This window comes from Carassius auratus, unplaced genomic scaffold (assembly GCF_003368295.1).
Source record: "Carassius auratus strain Wakin unplaced genomic scaffold, ASM336829v1 scaf_tig00011088, whole genome shotgun sequence".
In the NCBI taxonomy this organism is placed as follows: Eukaryota; Metazoa; Chordata; class Actinopteri; order Cypriniformes; family Cyprinidae; genus Carassius; species Carassius auratus.
The window spans coordinates 115,950-135,463 of NW_020524168.1; the positions used below are offsets into that span (position 1 = coordinate 115,950).

At 35.0% G+C, this 19,514-nt stretch overlaps 1 long non-coding RNA gene across 1 annotated transcript; it reads left to right on the top strand.

Moving 5' to 3' along the window:
• Positions 1 to 495: 495 nt before the first annotated feature.
• LOC113072947 (uncharacterized) lies at positions 496 to 18,392 on the top strand. The gene is made up of 7 exons (XR_003280413.1): positions 496 to 853; positions 3,097 to 3,253; positions 3,791 to 3,986; positions 4,162 to 4,325; positions 10,878 to 10,962; positions 14,355 to 14,416; positions 17,922 to 18,392. It is a non-coding gene; the product is annotated as an uncharacterized LOC113072947 (long non-coding RNA).
• Positions 18,393 to 19,514: the final 1,122 nt, after the last annotated feature.

Genomic DNA, 19,514 nt, shown 5'->3' on the forward strand with positions numbered 1-19,514 from the left:
GACCAGGGAAGGTTCTTTTTTAGTACTCATTTAGTTGAAAACTGGTTGTTTATGGGCCTGTATAGTGTTAAAGATCTTGGAAAGAAGCTCTTAAATGGCTGTTAAATTATAGAAACCTAAAAAGTGGGATCAGATAAATTATTAAGATAAAAAAATATATAATGGTGATGTGTGTAATTTATTCAAACTTGGCTGCACCAAACAATGTGCAAAAATATTGATTGTTTCAGTCAAATATATATAATTTTGAAAGCATACAACAAAAGAAATAAATACATATTGGTTTGTAGCAACAAGATGGTGAGTAAATACTGACATAAATTTTCATTTTGGGCCGCAAATTAGGATTTTAGTCATAGTTAATAATAGTTAATTGTGAAAGTACTAGTTAATCCCCAAACTGCAGCAATAAAGTCTTGGTGAGCTTAAGAGTCTTCTTTAAAAAAAAAAATGAATCTTACTTTTTTTGACAATCTAATATTGTCTTGATTTTGCTCTTGATGGTTCCAGGTGGCTCCAGGTGCACCCGTCCAGGCAGGGAGCGTTGCCCCCTTGTAGTGCATGAACCTCGGCTGAGTCGGGTGGCAGCCTTCCATTTGTTAAATACTACATGAGGTGACTGGAGCTTCTCTGCTCATTGCTGAGAGGACAGATGGAGAGGCCACGGAACGTTCTGGAGAGCCGATGGTAATTAGGAGCCAGTAGCAGAGCCGGTGTCTTCCGCAGGGAACAGGCCTGAGCGGAAGTGCTGGGTTGTTTGCTCTTTGGCTGCTCAGCATGCTGTTGCTCTGCGAAGTGAGCTCGGGTTCGGACTGTCATCGCTGCACATTTCTCCGCTCTTCACATCAGTGAGGTGTGTGTGAGAACATGCTGACATCTGTGAGCTTTTGTCATTCACAGGGAGAGCTAAACTCTTCAGGTGTGCTTCCAGTTCTATTCATTTCAATAGATAACTGATGGAAGCCGATATTTACAAAAACATTTTATGGAGTAGGCCTACCCAAAAATTAAACTCTTTGATCATTTTCTCATGTCATTCCAAACCTTTTTTCTTTCTTCATAGAGCAGAAATTAAGAATTTTGAAGTATCTTCAGACAGCTTTTTTCTGTACTTTTTTCTATTAATGTATATAAATAAAAAATATGATTGATGATTTTTTATTTCACTCTTTGTTAAGGTCATTACAGTTTTAAATATATAGTTTTAATTAATACTAATATTATAATTTTTTTATTGATTTTTTATAGTTTAAGATTAGTTAAGTATTTTTATAATGTTTTATATATATATATATATATATATATATATATATATATATATATATATATACACACACACTAGTTAAATATAAAAATTCTGAGACGAAGCTAAAAAAATAAAATTATATATAATTGTTTAATATTTCTTGTATTTGGATTTTAAAATTCAAAATTGTAACCTTATATTTCACAAAATTAAATGAAGGCAAACTAAAAAGCTGCCTTCAAACTTCTTCTCATGAATTAATAATTTGTTACTGCTTATGTATAAATGTTATAGTTTTACCCTTGTCCCTGACTTTCACTCGTAACTATAAAAACTATTATAAAAATATGAATTAATAAATGTTTAAAATTAAGATCTGAACAAAGAGTTGAATAAAAAGAATCCATTTAGATATGAATTGTGTAAAAATGTACTTTATATAATGAAGGGGGGAACACTTTTAATCTGTTAATCATCTGCTCAACTTCCCATCTGCAGGTGAATAATTACTTTGTCAGTCATCAGTCTCAGAAAATGAGAGTTGCATGAGGAGAAAAAACGGAGGAAAGGGGAATAGTAGGACGCTGAAAAGCAGCTCTGCAATCCCTATAGGGCTCATATTAATGAGGGTGCAGGGAAAGTTAACAACTCGCATTAAGCACTAATGCATTCTTTAATCAATTAAGTGCTCATTTATAAACATCCAACACATTCAGTTTGACTTAACAATAACATATTAGTGATTTTTGTTCCAGGCATAACATATTTAAATGTCACTGATACTCCAATGGCTAGATAAACATACTCTGAAACTCTATTAGCAGCATTAGGTAAAGTCTGGAACAGCAAGAATTCCCATGCAATTCACTCGTAATCGCAAATTAATTTCACATTTGATGTATGAAATTTAGTGAATAAGTTGATTAAAATGCATAGGTCATAGTAAAAACTGAGCAATTTTAGGCCATTTATGAATTATTTTGCAGTTATTGAACAGCTTTAACACTCTTTCTTGGACCTGGATGATGTAGTTAAGACTTAAATGTATGCAACACTACAGAAAAAGCTTGTATTATCATTATTGACTGGTAAAGCAGCCACTTAAATGGAGATGCAACATCCAGTTTTGGCATCATGTGACACGTTCAGCTCAGATAGAACTGACAGTGTAAATCTAAGTCACCCAACACACACACAGACACACACACACACACACACGGAGTTCTGAGATGAGTGTTCATTTCTAAGGTGTGTTAGGAAAGCACAGAAGGAAGGAGATATTCAATTAAGCTCATGGAAAACTTATTTACTAAAAAAAATCCTAGTAAAATTTAGATTAGCAAAAACTCCATATGTCATTCCAGTTTTAGCCCTCTGTGAGAAGGATGACATGATAAAGACTTGTTTGAACATAATCTCTATAGAAAGATTCCTCTGGGTTAAATTTTATGCACATCCAACCATGCTGAATATTTACTTCATCTTGCACATAGCTCTCTCAAATGTTAATACCGAGACAAAGAAACGCATACACGCAGCTAAAAATAAATTGGCATGCATAGTCAGAGTGTTGACAATAAAACCAAAAAAACATCCCGCAGGATGTCAACAATCCAGACACTCCAAAATAAAAGCAGTCCCGTTAATAAAACGCTTCGTTTTTCAGACAAAATGCTTAACAGGCGTCTCTCAGAGTCGGTTTCGACATGTCTAAAATCAATCCGAATATTTACACCCGTGGAAGCAGGCAATCTGCATAGCACCGCACACCTCCTCACTGGAGAGGAACTTCACTCTTGGCACGGTGTGTTTTAATATTTCATGGAGCTGCACCTCCTTTTCCCTTGCAGGCATCTCCTGAATGTGTGTGTGCTGAACAAAAGCCTAGGTTGTTTACATCAGGGTAATTGGTCATGGACGGGTCATTACCTGCAGCAAGAAAACTGAAGAAAAGAAAAGTGTACAACAAGAGTCTGCAAGAATCCGTCAATCTGACTGACTGATCAGGTCATTTATGAACAAACAAATGTTTATATATAAATAATCAGCCTTTGGACAAAAAGGGCAAAAGAGTACTTTAACTAATAATAAAGGTGCACTATATTACAAGTTTTCTGAAGCTATAATGTTTTGTGTGAAGAACATCCAAAGTGTATTCCATTTTTGACTGATAATCTTTATCTCTCTAATCAAATCCTGTTTGACTTCATGACTTTGCTAGTCGATTGAGAACTAGTGATGTTTAATGTTTTCTAATGTGTCATATGGCTTATATTTAATTTGAGAGCTGCAGTAGATGTAAAAATGATGGATAAATTATCATATAATTTTACACAAAGCTATCATATGGCTTTAGATGACTTGGAATGTAGTGTACAATTCATATGTAAATAGGAATATTTTATGTATTTATTTCTATTATAATAATGTTTTTTATTGTGCCAGCCTCTGGTCAATCTGGACTGCGGTCTGTAAGAACTGCATGATGATGCAAAAAAAAAAGTAATCATAATTTTTATGAAGTTATACCATTATCTCTGATAGGTATTTTCATGCAGTTGGGTGATGAAGAGCAGGTGGCCTGATTTGCAGAAAGCAGCACCTTCGCTGCCTCCTCTTCCTCCATGTGGCTGTTGGGCAGGCGAGGGCGATTGCGTTCCCCTCCCGCGCCATGCTGCCTGTCCGCCTGTGGGACCTGCTCCGTGGGCTTTTCATCAGCTGCCATTTTCACCAGCATGCAGTAATTTCATGGCTCATTGCAAGCGCTGAAAACCTTTGAAACTGCAAATGTTAACTTTTGCCTGGCCCGAAGCCATTTAGAAAGCGATTAATTCGGCAAACAGACGTGAGCCACTTTCTCCTCCCAAGTTTTCGCATAATTTTCCAACCCTTTCTATCTGGGATTTGCATTGCAGGGAACTCAGAGGACAAGGAGAATAACCACTGGTTTGGTGAAGAAACGAGGTCTGTCGCTCTACAGTCTGATCCGCCCGGCTGTCCCAATCCAGTCCAGAACAGGAAGAATGGACAGAGAATCAGATCAAGATCAAGAGAAAATTGTGTACAAGGCTCTTTGAAGGTGAAGTGCACAGTCTTTTAGATATTAAATCAACATGATACATTGTTTGCGGTCCAGGAACTTCAGGAACTGATCAGGAATTGATTCTGTGAAAAGTAGGGGTTTTAACTGTTGCTCTTCCATTCACATCTATCCATTTCAAAATACACTATTAGTTTTTCCATTAGTATTAGTCCAGTGTTTCATAATGTGAAGTTTTTTTCAAGATTATAAAAAAAAACTGCATTACTCCATGGTTTATTTTTCATTTAAATTCTTGCAAAAAGAAATAATAAAATAAACATATATACACACACACACACACACACACACACACACACACACACACACACACACACACACACACACACACACACACACACATATATATATATATATATATATATATATATATATATATATATATATAATCGTTATTAATAATAATATCATTATGTAATATTTTGCTTCCAAAAGAGAACATAATAAGATCAAAAGATGAAGTACTTTAATTTACAAGTATATTTCTTAATTTTCCTGCAAAAAATAAATGCTCTACAGTATGTTTTGATTTTTATCATTATTGCAGATGAATGGTCTAATTAGTGAAATAAAGTGAAAAAGGCAGAAAATAACAATAATAATAATAATAATAATAATAATAATAATAAGATAAATAATAATATATTAGATAAACGATTAAATAATTAGTCAAAAATCATTATTGCAGATTAATTATTAAAATCTTGCTATACAACTTTTATGAATACCACTTCTGTGATCAAAGGATTCATATTTCATATCATGATATAATATTACCGCTCAGCCCTAATTCAAATCTATTAGGATTACACTGAAATACTGAACTGAAACACAATTATCAGTGCTTCCGAACATCTGGAGTGACAGAGTCACACTTTAATCTGTCAACACAATCAATCAGAGCGCTGCGTATGAATGTTAAAGCTGCAGGTACAGCGTATGTTCTGTGTGTGGTGGGAGAGAGAAAGAGAGAGTCCTGCGCAGTAAAGTGTGAGAGACACAGACGTCCCCCACAGCTGTCCATCTGCGCTCTGGCATGCACAGACGCTTACCAAACACAAGAACTCATTCTGCCGCCTGAACTCCATTCATTTCTCTTTGCTGGGACACCCAACACTTTGACAGTCACATACTGTATAGTTTGGGTCTGAGAAAAGCTGGATTTGCTCAAAATAGCACAACAACCCAACAGTGGCAGAGAAGATTTTTTTTTTTTTAATGGGATCTGATTTAAAACAAAAAATGTCTTTCTTTTATTCTGCTGCTATTTTTTCACTAAAAAGAAAAGGTTCAATAGAGTCATTAGCTCTGGAATCGAACTGATCTTGCTGTACTGTAGGATTCATGCTGGAAAATATTTAGTACAGTGCTCAGTGAGTCACATTTTTGTAAATTGAACAGGGTTCTGAATAAAACCACTGACGTATGAAAAACATGGGTGAGTAAAGGAAACCAATATTCATTTTAGATGATTTTTAGATCCTGATGAATGTACTTTAGTAAAATTGCTTGGGAAAGTGATACTGTCATACACGGTGAGTTTAAATACTGTAAACCTTACAGTAATGCTGTCCTCTTTACAGGCAATTTGTCAATCACAGTCACTTTCCCTTTCCACAAAAAAATGCATCAGAAAAATCATGCAATGCCTGTTAACCACGATCAATGGATTGGGAGGGTTCATGAAGCCGTGTGAAGGTTGTAGGAGACCTCTTTTACTCAAGCATTCAGATTTTAATGGGAGACAAATTTGCATCTCAACACCTTAACAGCGCAGGAGTCAAAATAAAAGAGGCCACCTGGGATTTGTGGAAGCTGCACGAATGGCTCTAATGAGAATGAATTCAGCTGTTGCGAGGCAGTCTTGACAAACACAACCTACTTTTTGCATGGTTGTTTTCTTCTAAATAATCCTCTACTTCTCAATGAAATGACCCTCTGCTTCCTTTATCAACTGATGTTGGAAGATCTGACAGCATTGCTGTTAGCGGTTTCCCTGGTAACAAATCTGGCAAATCTTCTGTCAAAAACAATTAAAAAGAAAAAATGAAAGACACAAAGTAGTATAAAGGTTGCAACATTTTTATTTATTTATTTTTTACATTTTTGCCATCTGTTGAAACTGGTTTATATGAATAATGAACATGCGAAGATAACTATATATATATATAGACCAAGAAGTTTCTTCTGCTCATCAAGCCTGCATTTATTTGATCAAAAATACAGAAAAAATTATAATATTGTGATATATTATTACAATTTAAAATAATTGTTTTTAAATTTATTATACTTTAAATTATCATTTATTTCTGTGATTCTGAATTTTTAGGATCATTATCACTTGATCCTTTAGAAATCATTCTAATGATTCATTATCAAAGTTGGAAACAGTTCTGCTGCTTAATATTTTTCAGAACATGTGATACTTTTTTAGGATACTTTGATGAATAAAAAGCAAAAAAAAAAAAAAAAAAAAAAAAAAGAAGCTATGTTTTTAAAATATAAATATTTTGTAATAACCAGGGGCGGATCTACCAGGGTGGCATAGGAAAAAGCATTGCCACCCCTACTGCCACCCCAGTTGGCAGCAACGAATTAAAGGTTATGGCCAATTTGAAATTTTATGAGCGCGAATCTTTCGTCATTCGTGATCCCGCTCCGAACTCCCGAACTGATTAAAATGATTTGCGATCACCAAACTGACTCAAATGATTCGCGAACCCGCTTTGAACTCCCGAACTGACTCAAATGATTCGCGAACCCGCTACGAACTCCCGAACTGATTCAAATGATTCGTGATCCCGCTCCGAACTCCCGAACTGATTCAAATGATTTGCGATCCCCAAACTGACTCAAATGATTCACGAACCCGCTTTGAACTCCCGAACTGACTCAAATGATTCGCGAACCCGTTACGAACTCCCGAACTGATTCAAATGATTCGCGATCCCGCTCCGGACTCCCGAACTGACTCAAATGATTCGCGAACCCGCTCCGAACTCTCGAATTGATTCAAATGATTCACGAACCCGCTCCGAACTCCCAAACTGACTCAAATGATTCGCGATCCCCATAACTGACTCAAATGATTCGCGATCCCACTACGAACTCCCAAACTGATTAAAATGATTCGCGAACCCCAAAATGAGTCAAATGATTCGCGAACCTGCTTAGAACTCCCGAACTGACTCAAATGATTTGTGAACCCGCTCCGAACTCCCGAACTGATTCAAATGGTTTGCGATCCCCAAACTGACTCAAATGATTCGCGAACCCGCTCCGGACTCCCGAACTGACTCAAATGATTTGTGAACCCACTCCGAACTCCCGAATTGATTCAAATGATTTGCGATCCCCCAAACTTTACAAAGTATTAATATACTGTAATATTTTTGTTGTTGTTGTTGTTGCTATAAAAACAGACCTAAGCCATCAATAGCCTTTAAAATGGCTTAAAATGCATTATATAAAAAAATAATGAGGCAATAATGATTGGTTAATAATAACACTGTTAAAATACACAATGTAGGCAAATAAAAAAAATATTATGTACATATTATTACAAATGCCATGTGATTGCTGCTGTTACACTTACAGGACAAAATTGGCCCTAGATTTTTTTTATTTTTTTTTTAAATACCATGGTAATCTGTTTTTATTTATTTTTATTTATTTATTTATTTACTCTACTTATTTTTATTTGTTTGTTAGGGACAAAACTGTTTAAAAATGTCCTAAAATAGCTAATTTTACACTAACAAAACATACTTTTCTACTGTTTTATTATTATTATTATTATTATTATTATTATTATTATTATTATTATTATTATTATTATTATTATGTATTTGTTTTTATTTAAACATACCATGACAGTACAATTTTTTTCTTAGTTTTTTTTTTTGGAGTATCTAATTTCTCCGGAACGGAACAGAAAAGGCTGCTTCCTCACCTGGCTTGTGGACTATCACATCTGCATCCTGCGTTAACGGGGCAGTCCAGCAATCTCCACACCGCCAATGCACCGTTAATTGTGCTGGAAGTCACTGAAGTCACCGTTACAGATAGCGGCCAGTTTTATTTCACTGCTTATCATAAAGCTTCCACATGTCCCAGTTCCAACACTAAAATAAAAACAGATCATATTGTCTTAATTGCATCCCTTCAACAATGATGTTTGACAGCCAGACACATCAAATTAAATTTTGTTTTTGTCCGGGGAATGGCTAGTCGAGGTCTTATATTTCCATTGCAGGTACATTGTCTGATAATCAGGGGAACGAAAAGAGTAATTACAGGGAGGAAATCACATCAGAAATGAAGGAAGTCGTCAAAGAATTGGTGCTTTAATAGGTTTGAGCAGAGCGTTAAAAAGGCCATTAGCGTGACTCTACACCGGTGTTACTCAGTCCTACCAAAACAAACACAACGCAACAGAAAGAAAAATACTTTCGAAAACAGACTTTTAAGTAATCATTTATCACACTGTTCAGAATAAGTTCTTGTTTCACACTTGTACCACTTGCCAAATAAATGAGAACATTCTCATTCTAACTAAAGGGCAAATGCAGATATTATTGTGGATATTCAGAAAGTTTTTTATTATTTAAGTGGGTTGAATTTTTCCTTCATCTGCTGATAGCCAATTAACTTTAGCACTGGATCAGCAACACATTACTATTATATTTAATAGCCCTACTTAATTATTTATTCATTTATATATATATATATATATATATATATATATATATATATATATATATATATATATATATTGATGAGTTTGAGTCAGGGTTAAAGTCTTGGATTTCTCTCACTCTTTTTCCTTCTCTCTTTTTTTTAACCTGAAAAATTTTCATTTCTGATAGGGAACTTCTATAGAGAATAGAGGACTATAGAGAAATAGAGAAATAGGACTATAGAGAATTCTCTGTATCATTGCCTAGGATTCTGAAGCTGATTAAGTGTTTGATTATGGAAATTAATTAAGCAGTACTACCAGAGCATTTGAATAAAAACCTGTGAATAGAGCATTAGCTTGGAATTTTGACCTTACTTAAAACCACATATTTAAAATCTCAGGATTATCTAAATACGAAGTTATAGAATTTTTAATTTTTTTTTCTCCCCTACAGAATCGACTATAATGTGGATGAAATTAAATCTCTGTGTTCTCATTAAAGACTCACGTGGCAAGAGTTTTCATTATCCTGAAGTCTGGCACACACACACACTGAGACTATCTTGCCTGAACTGTCATGTATTTGTGTGTTTTTTATAGTCTCCAAAACTACTGCTCTTCATTCTCAGGCCTTGATCCTGACTGTTAAAACCAAACATTTAGGTTTCTCTTTCGCTAACTTCAGTGAACTGTAGTCCGCTGGTTTCTCCATGGGTTTCCTGAGAGTGTTCTCAGTGTTTTAGTTCGACGGCAGAAACACATAATTGTTGAGTGTTCACCCTTTCCACAGGTGTCCTGCCGTGATAAGATAAATAAAGAGCGGAGAGTTGGAGCTCTCTATATTACACTACAGGCCTCCAGGGCTGATCAGCTCATAGAGAGAGAAACACTGGGGAAAATGCTGACTTTACTTAATTGAACAAATCTTTGTGTATTAAAAATGGAAAAAGATAGCTTAATAACATTTACTAGTTTTTTTTTTCTTGTTTTTTTTTTTAGCATTGATAGAACAGTGCTCTATGAATGAATGCAACATAAAGCTAATATACTGGGGAATAGTTCACAGATTTATAATGAGTTCAGAGATGAATCTAATGAACACATGTCCAGGTCTTAGTTCACCCCAAAACGAAAAGAAAGTGTATTTAAAGCTATCTATATTATATTATAAATATATATTTATAATTCAGTTACAGTTTTCAATATATTTGTATCATTAAAGTTCCTTAAAATAGTATTAATTTGCTTTTTATAAAAATAATTTAGCTTTTGATATTGAGGTGAAATATGTTTTGTGAGATTCGCCTGTTCTCAAAAATTAAAAGTCTGTTCACAGTCAAATGGTCTTTAGTGAAAAAAAAAAAAAAAACATCAGGCAATAAATCAAATAGAAATACATTTCCAGGGCTGTTAAATAATAATAATAATAATAATAATAATAACTTATTCAATAATAAATTAGCAAGGTTTATGAAATAATAATACATTTGAATTATATATATATATATATATATATATATATATATATATATATATATATATATATATATATATATATATATATATTAGTATGGTTATAAATTTATTATATACATCCATGTGTCCAGACATGTTGTCATTCATTTTTTCTTTTCTTCACAACTTCTATATTTATTTACAAAATAATGAGAAATGAGATGTTAGAGATGTTAAAATGTATTGTTATTTATAATATGACTTTTTTTGGATGAAATTGTTTCTTTAATGGGTATTTTTTTGCCTAATTTAACCCTAAAATAGGACTAAAATGAACACTGTGTTTATAAATGAAGTCCATTTACCATTCTCGCTTTTTCTCTTTTTTTTTCTAGTTCAGGATGGCATGAAGGTTCATGTGGCCAAGGTGCAAAATCATCATGCCTGAGACCACACAGATGGGGATGAGATAAAACTTCTGTGAGTTGCTCTTACTCTCTCTCTCTCTCTCTCTCTCACACACACACACACACACACACACACACACACACAATGCATGTTCGGTGAGGATGACCGGAGGATAGGTTGTAAGTGTGTGATTTGCTGTTAGGAGGTTAGGGGCGGAGTTAGTGAACCACCTGTGGCAGTGACATCAGCATTGCTAAGATCAGGGGCCCTGTGGTCTCCATCCCCCACCGTCCACCTTGTGTCCTATTATCTGTGACCATGTATCACCTGCGGATACACGTCCAGCCAGAGGAGACAGATTTCATCTGTCATCTGCGAATGGATCGCTATACCCAGAACTAAGTCTGTCCAGAAGTCCATGTCCAGCGGCCAGCCTGCCAGAGCTAATCTCACAGATGAAGCGTCTCCGTTTCTGCTCAGTCATGAACCTGTGCGGGAGGGTGAGAGAGACGGGGAGGCCTCGCGATCAGATTCATCTCCTATTAGAACATACGTCAGGGGATAAAAGGATAGTTCACCCAAAAATGAAAATTCTGGGATTATTTACTCCTCATGCATGACTTTCCATGTCATTTATTAGTTACTGAAGCATTCAAGCTTCAAAAAAAAAAACATCAAAAGCAACATGAAAGTTTCATAAAAAGTGGTCAAAAAAAATGGTTAATCAGCGTTGACGACAGGAGACTGACACGTCTAAGACTCAGACTCGCGGTAAACTCATCTACAGTCATTGTGTTAACATGCTTCGATGCAGTCGAAGATGCCCACCCACATATCTGCTAATTGCAGGTCTTTGCCCCTGAGCGTCCTCACAGACACAGAGACAACAGGAAAATTTGGTCGTTTTATCTTTGCCGCTTTGAAAAATTTATGACACTTTTGCCTCCTCCACCCTCCGGTGGCTTTGCAAAAGGAACACTCTTTCCCGTTTTCTTTATTTAGATTTTTGTGTTTTGTTAAATACTTGTTCCTCCAAAGTATTTTGGGTGAATATGCTCCCAAACATTGTATTATTACAACTATTTATTTATTTATGTTTGTATTTATTTAAGAAAATAAGTGGGGTGCTTTTAATTCGATTAAAAATGTTAGGTGATTTATTTTTTTATTAAATATTTTAATATTTGGCATTAGCATTAATTAGACGGAACAGCTGTAAATGATTTATTTTATTAATACTGACTTTAATATTTAAAAATATTTGTTATATTATATGTAGTGACATATTATTAAATATGTGTATATAATGTTTCACTGTTTTATAGTGATTGAAATCTGTGTCTGTCTGTATAGAATTGAAAGATTTTGATTTAGGTGTTTTGGTACATTATGCACAAGACTAACCCGAAACTATTAATTATTCATTTTACACCCTCTTAAGTGAACCATCAAACTTCCAGTCAAGGAGAACCAAGCAAAGCTTCATCACTTCATTTATTTTTTCTTATTTTTATCATACTCTAATGAATATTTTTAAATGCCATTTCCTTCCTGAAGCCTAAGTACTGTAGGGTCGAAACAGATGCATGTTTTTCCCTTCTGGCTTCCCTGAGCAGTGGAAAGAGGTCTTCAGATAGTAGACAAGCAGAAAGCCAAGAGCTGATGAGTGGAATTTCCTCTGCTTTCTAATTAATGGAGGTACACAGGGCCAAAGGATGAGGCGGATCAGGGAAATGACATCAAGAGAGAGATAGCATCACTCATTTCTCCGGTCCATTGTCGCCCCATGGGATCGGCTGAAATGAACCGCTCAAGCATTCGCCGATACATTTGAATGGTGGAGAAAAATTCATTGTCCAGTGGAGAGTTTTCGATAAGGATCTCATCCACTCTCTTTTTTTATTCTGCCTCCATTTCTGCCCTTTGTCAGAGAGTGTCCAGATCAAAAAATGGAATCGAGACATCGGCAACAGGTGCAGTACATCCGTCAAAGCTGCGGGAATCTTGCAAATGAACTGAGGAGATTTGGTCTCGCCTAACCTTGGTTTCTTTCATCCGTTGGTCTGTGTCAAAAGAGGCAGATGTGAGGTGTTTCATAAAGGTGGAAGATCATTTAGGCACATCTTAGCGGGCAAGAGAATTCAATTCAGTACAAAAACTGAGATTTGCAGCCGGTGACTGATGTGTGTGTACTGTAGCTATACGAGAGTTAGATAAATGCAGATGCACGCAGATATAGAAACACTAAAGATAAACTGGATCAACTCAAAATTTGTATTTTGGAAAGTCGTCTGAATGCTCAAGAAAAAAATGAATGCACTGTAAAAAAAAAAAAGTAAAAAAATCTGTCAAATTTATGCAAAATTTATGCACAATTTATGAAAAAAAAACAGCAACTGTGGTTTCCAGAATTTTACTGTAAAAAAGGTATGGTAGCACCATTTTATGTTTTATGGTTTAAACTTAAATTTACAGTTAAATACTACAATTTCATTAACTGATATAATGTTAAGATACCAACGCACTACCAAAAGCAGGTGGTGATGAGAAACATGATGAAGCAAAGCCTATCACAAGCAGCTTTTAATTATTAACATATACAGAAGGTGCACAGTGTTACTCACAAACACTAAACACCATCATGGTGACACACATGAAACTGAAATTAATCGTAGAACATTCAATGTAACATACAACCCTAATGTACACAACTGATAAGAAAAAAACTAAGAAGAAACATAGTTATAAAAAAAGGGCAAATTTAAAAAATGTAACGCAGGGAATTCTTCACTGTAAATTCTTTTACAGTCTTTTCACTTCCAAAAATGGTATACTACCATAAAATTACATGTAATGTGCAATGCAATTTTTCACTGTATAAAGTAGGGGAACTTACCATTAACCATGTAACAGGTTTTTATTGTTGCATTTTTACAGTCTTTTACCATTAAATTCATGGTAATTTTTTACAGCGTGGTCAGAAAGCGAAAGGGCTCAGTTTGCTATTTTCCAAGTCTTATATATTCCAAAAGGAGTTACATTTTTGGTTAGTTCCTCACAATTTTTTTTTTTTTTAATTACCTCAGGTTTATGTTGTTGAAATGTTTTCACTGAAAATCCCTTTTGCTGAAATTCAAAAAAAAAAAAAAAAAAAAAAAAGCATGTGTTGCAGTGCTTTTAATGTAAGCTTGTAAACTTGTAAACTTGTTTAACTGAAAAAAGGAATGAATAATTCTACAAATAGACAAAAAAATATGCATAAAGAATATCTTTAATTCTATATTTTAAAATGCTAAAATTTGATGCTGCTGAAAATAAAAATCGCCTCTATAAGTGACTGATATTTAATATAATTTCTTTTTCAGCATGGGAGGATGAGGGTAAATACTGAAGGATTTGTGCTTTTTTGGTGAACTTGAATTCCTTCAGCTTTACACTATTTGTCTTTGTTCATTATTTTACAGTGTTGCGCTCAACACCATTTCCAGAAAAGAAGAAGGAGAAGAAACTTAAACCAACATTCCAGGTGAATGAAATATAGACATTTTTTAGAGCTATTGGGTCAAAGAAACTCACAAAACATTGTGGGAATGCTTTGTTCCACCATTTAAATTAGTTTATTTGCTAAAATAAAGTTTGGAAGGGTCACGCGTGAGAAATGTATTTGCAAGGAGTCTCTTTTAAAAGCTACTGGTGTTTGCTGAAACTTCCATGATCCTTGCATTTGTAGTTGTAATAGTCATTCCGGCTCACACAGCAGTTCTGATAGGACAACAAAACAGGAAACAGAGGTATCTTCAACAGAACGCAAGAAACACAGCAGAAATCAGGGTCTGTTTTGGATTAAGCTTCGCCACCTTATTCCTGTTCCTTGCCAACACCAAACGGTATCAGGAACAAAGAGCTTTGTGAGCGTTGCTGCAAAATCCCAGTTTTCTAAACGAAAAAGTGGAAATGACCCATCATTCTGCATTATTCACCCTATCGCGTTAGTGAAAACACCTCCAAAGGTCCGCGTGCCGGAATCAAACATGCTCTGTTGGGATTTGCGCACCCTATCCATTGACGTTCCCTTTAAAGTTTCCCGTGATAAGTGTGAACTGAAAGCATACATTTCCTCCCTGCTTGCCAGCAGTAAATAAACGGGCATCTCTGAGCTCCGTTAGCTTTGTCTTCCCTGGCTTTTAAATGATAATTTAAGTTTTCCTTCCTAAGTAGTTCCATCCGTCCCAAGAGACCTCCATCCCTGTGTAAAACGGTGTGTGTGTTTTTGAAATACCCCCACCTCAGCCTTTATACCCCTTGCTGATATTTAACACATAACCACTCATAGTCTGCCTATGAGATATGAATATAATTGTATGTTAGTTTTTAATTACAGGAAGAATCTAACTTGTAAGACGATGAGCTGGAAGGTGCCACCGCATTGTTATATTTTTTCATCCTGGTTTTTCTGATTATGTGAGCTGGGCTCCTTTGCTAAGCGTTGATAAGCAGAATTTCCATGTTCCCTGCATAATTAATCCATCTCTGCCTGCCTTCCATGCCAACTCCTCCGTTATCGCCCGCACATGCCTGAATTGCAAAAGAATTCTCTCTTCAATTGGAACTTATTGATATTCCAAAAAAACTGGAAATCCTTAAATTTTAAGCCACAGATTGTTAAATGGATTAATTTCGCGGCAATCTCAGGCATCTAACGCGGGAAGACAGGCAAGGCGAATCCAAAGTGTCTCCCGTTTGTGGACTTTTAGTCCCAAATGATAGGGTTTATTGGCAGCCACCCGTTTCTCCTCCATAGTCAAAAATTACCATTCATTTGCATCGTATAAAACACTTTTATATGGTCTGAAATTCAGAGGAATGAATTCAATGCCTGTCGTTTGGCCGCCCGATAACAACTCCGGCCCAGCACATCTGGAGCCTTTTGATACTGAGTGAAAGGGACGCCTGAATATTTAATATTTGTATCTGTTTTTCATCGAAGGTTTCACCATTAAGGATGGCGGTGCTATTTGCATGGAGGCTGGCAGATGTAGATTCACTTCTCAGAGCTGTCTACACCCAGCCTCACTGAGAAAATATACACACAGATGCATTTTTTCGTCTCTTTCTTGTTGTGTTGTGCTGCTGCCTCTGAGGCTGTACTGACCAGAACCAACACGCTACAGAACAACTGAGAAATATATAGCACCAAATCCAAACGTTCTAGTTCAGATGTTTTATATGAAACGCTATGGATCAGACAGTTATATTAGGCGCATTAGAATAAGGCTCTCTGATTAACTGGCAGCTCGGCTCAGAAATGTGATATTATGCAGTTATTGTTACATCTGTCAGGGCGCAAGTGCTCCCTGCAAGCATGTAATTAACCGCAACTGTTGTGGACTGCGCCCGGCCGTTTGTAATCTAATAATTATAGATTAATCAACTCGATATTCTGTGTATTTTCCTCCCTTGGCAGCTTTTAATGAAGGTATTGCAGAAATGGCGTGCAGCTGTATTTCAATGCAATTATTCTGTCAGAGCCAACAGCCAGTTCATATGCTGTTTTTGACTGATATCCACTGAATATTATCCTCGCAAACCTAAACGGAAAGGAAGACTGCAAATATATCCCCTGGGGAGGATATTATGCTCAGTACTGGACATAAAAATAAAAAATAAAGATGTTGATCATTTGGTTGTAAGATGCATTAAAAATGATTAGGCCTGTATTATGATGTCATTATACCAACGCATTACCAAATGCGCTAGACCTGTGTTATGATTATCATTTTGACTTGTTTAAACAAAATAACTTTCTTCAGCTGTTTCTCAAAAATGTAGTCCATGCAATACACACTTACGCTGATCATCAGGTATAAGATGTCTTGTACTCAGTTAGTGCTGATAGATTATGATTAAATAGGTATTAAAAGTGCAGAACAATTGTTGTTGTCCTAAAATCCGTCAGTTACGTAACTCTAGAAAATCTGGTTCTCTCTTAATGGGTCTACATGCTGTTTCACAAGCTGTACAGTGTGAGTGTTGCAATGTTTCACAGCTCTTGCTGCCATTTCTTTGAGCCTGCAGTGTAAAAAATGTTTTGTCAGGTAACCTAAAATAATTTGCTTCAAATGGTAACATCTAAAATAAGTCAGAAATGTCATTTAATAAGGCTGAATCAACCTGACAGCAACAAAAGTCATTTTTATGGGTCAGGGCAGGTATAAAAAAAAACACATTAAGGTAACAATAGCACCTTTTTATTTTTTATAGTGCATGTGTGAAGAGGTTATTAGATTAAAACTAATCCAATTAGCATTTTGTACATTGTCATTTTCACTGCTTAGAAGAAAACAAGAGTTAAGAAAGATCATTTACGTATTATAGTTTATCAGCATTGTCTGTCTGTAAATATCCAATACTTAATGTTAATTATCCCTTATTTTCTATTTTATTTAAATAGAGTTTTATAGTTACGACAACAGGAACAAACTATGCTTAATGCAACATCTAAATGATTCTTAAAACGAGGGTAAATACTGACTATTGGAACTGTTTCTGTTATAATTAATATAATATTTCACATAGAATACCTTTTATGATTTCTTATGATAATTATTATTAATAATAATTTATATTAACCAGATATAGATAATTGTGACAATCTTGATAATTTCCATATAATTATCTTAACCTTTTAATTAAGTAACAGATATTAAAAAACCCAGAAATTAGAAAGACAAATCTTAGAAAAATAAATAAATCTTTAAGATTCAGTAAATATTACATTTATCATTGACAGTGGGGTATGAATATCTGAAATAGTAAATAATAAAAATTAGATAAGAACAAGGCTCATATTTGCATTTGTAAAACACACACAAACAAATTCCCTCAAATTTTTGTCTTTCCTCGCAAAGTCAAGAAAAAATGAACTCCTTTCTTATCATCATTCTAACAGTTTGTTTTATTTACCAAGTCCTCTTTCACAGAATGTCAAATGATTTTTAACCTCCATCTGTGTGTGTTTTACTTGATTTCAGCTCCTGGAGAACAAAACACAAACTGAAGACGAGCTTCAAAATGGAAGGATAGAAATCAGCAGTGAAAAGAGGAGAGGATGAGAGCAAAGAAAACAAAGAGATGGAAGAATAACACAGAAAAGAAGGTAAGAAAAAGAGTACATAGAGAAGAAGGTGTGGAGCAGAAGTGTGTTGCTGGGCAGAGGGCTGGCGCTGGCAGGGTGGAGAAGCGGGCACGCTCACAGACATCTGCTGGCACGCTGCGGATGCTGGAGGGGGCACGGTGCCATGACCAGCGGCTACATGGCACACTGATAATGCTGGAGCTATACTCAGATACACACTGTGTCTCTATAGAACGCCACACACACAACACCAATGATAAAATAATCTCACACTATCGACATTAGCAATGCAGGACACACGCTGAGGATCCAAAATATCATAATTGGCAGCTTTCAGTTTTTAGTCTAGGCAAAATACTTATTAAGAGAAATTATCCTGCAGAGTAAAAGGAGGATTTACCTACACTCCTAAAAATAAAGGTTCTTTATAGGCATTGATGGTTCCACGAAGAACCTTTAACATATTTCCATTGCACAGATAGAGATGTTTTTAGTTTTTTAGATTTTTTTAATATTCTGCACACTAGAAATAAAAAAGAATCCGTTCACTGAATGGTTGTTTTTTGACAGTCACTGTTAAAAATATACAGTGTGTTTTCACAGTAATGATGTAGAAGAACCTTTTTTCCCCCAAAGAACATTTCAATGATGAAAAGGATCTTGAAAATACAGGAAAAATATGAATTGATTAATAATTCAAACAATACAAGAAAATGTTACTCTTGAAATATTTAGAGTAGATGGATTTTAAAGTCATGTCTATGATATTATAATGAAATATTATATATAAAACATTAAAAAAATACATTTAATATTTTGCCAGACATATTTAGAAACATGATGTATGTTATGTTTACATTATTAAAATGTCCTTCACACTAAGAAAAATAAAAGGTTATTTTAAGAACTGTCTTCTATGGCATTTACTCTTAAAGACAAAGGTTCCAAAGGAGTGTTTTGAGGTTGCAAAAATCTTTGGAACCTAAGAACCTTTATTTTAAAAAGTGAAATTTGATCATTTAAAGTTATGCTTAAATCTCATCTCCTTGATCGATTTGTGGTCAATGAAATGTTTTTGTATTTATCTATTGAAATCATTATTATTGTTAATTATTTGTTTTTATAGCTCTGCTGTCTTGTTGTATACGTTTGTAATTTGAAGCACTTTGGTCAAGTTGTGTTTAAATGTGCCATATAAATAAATAAAAAAAGGAAGAAAAAATAGAAAGATAATTACAAATGACTTGGTAAGGTTGGTGCAGTCTGGTTCATTCTGCCATATTAAAATTCTTATTAATATATTTCACTTCAATAAAACCAGTCGATTTAGATGTCACCGCATTTTTAGGTCACCTACAACGTCATATCATAGCAGCTTGATTCCTCATATCTTCTGGCCTTTATTAATTTCATCATTATCGACACTAGACCTTCCATCTCTTTTCAAGCAGATGGACATGAATGCATGGCCTTGATGCTCATGCACTCC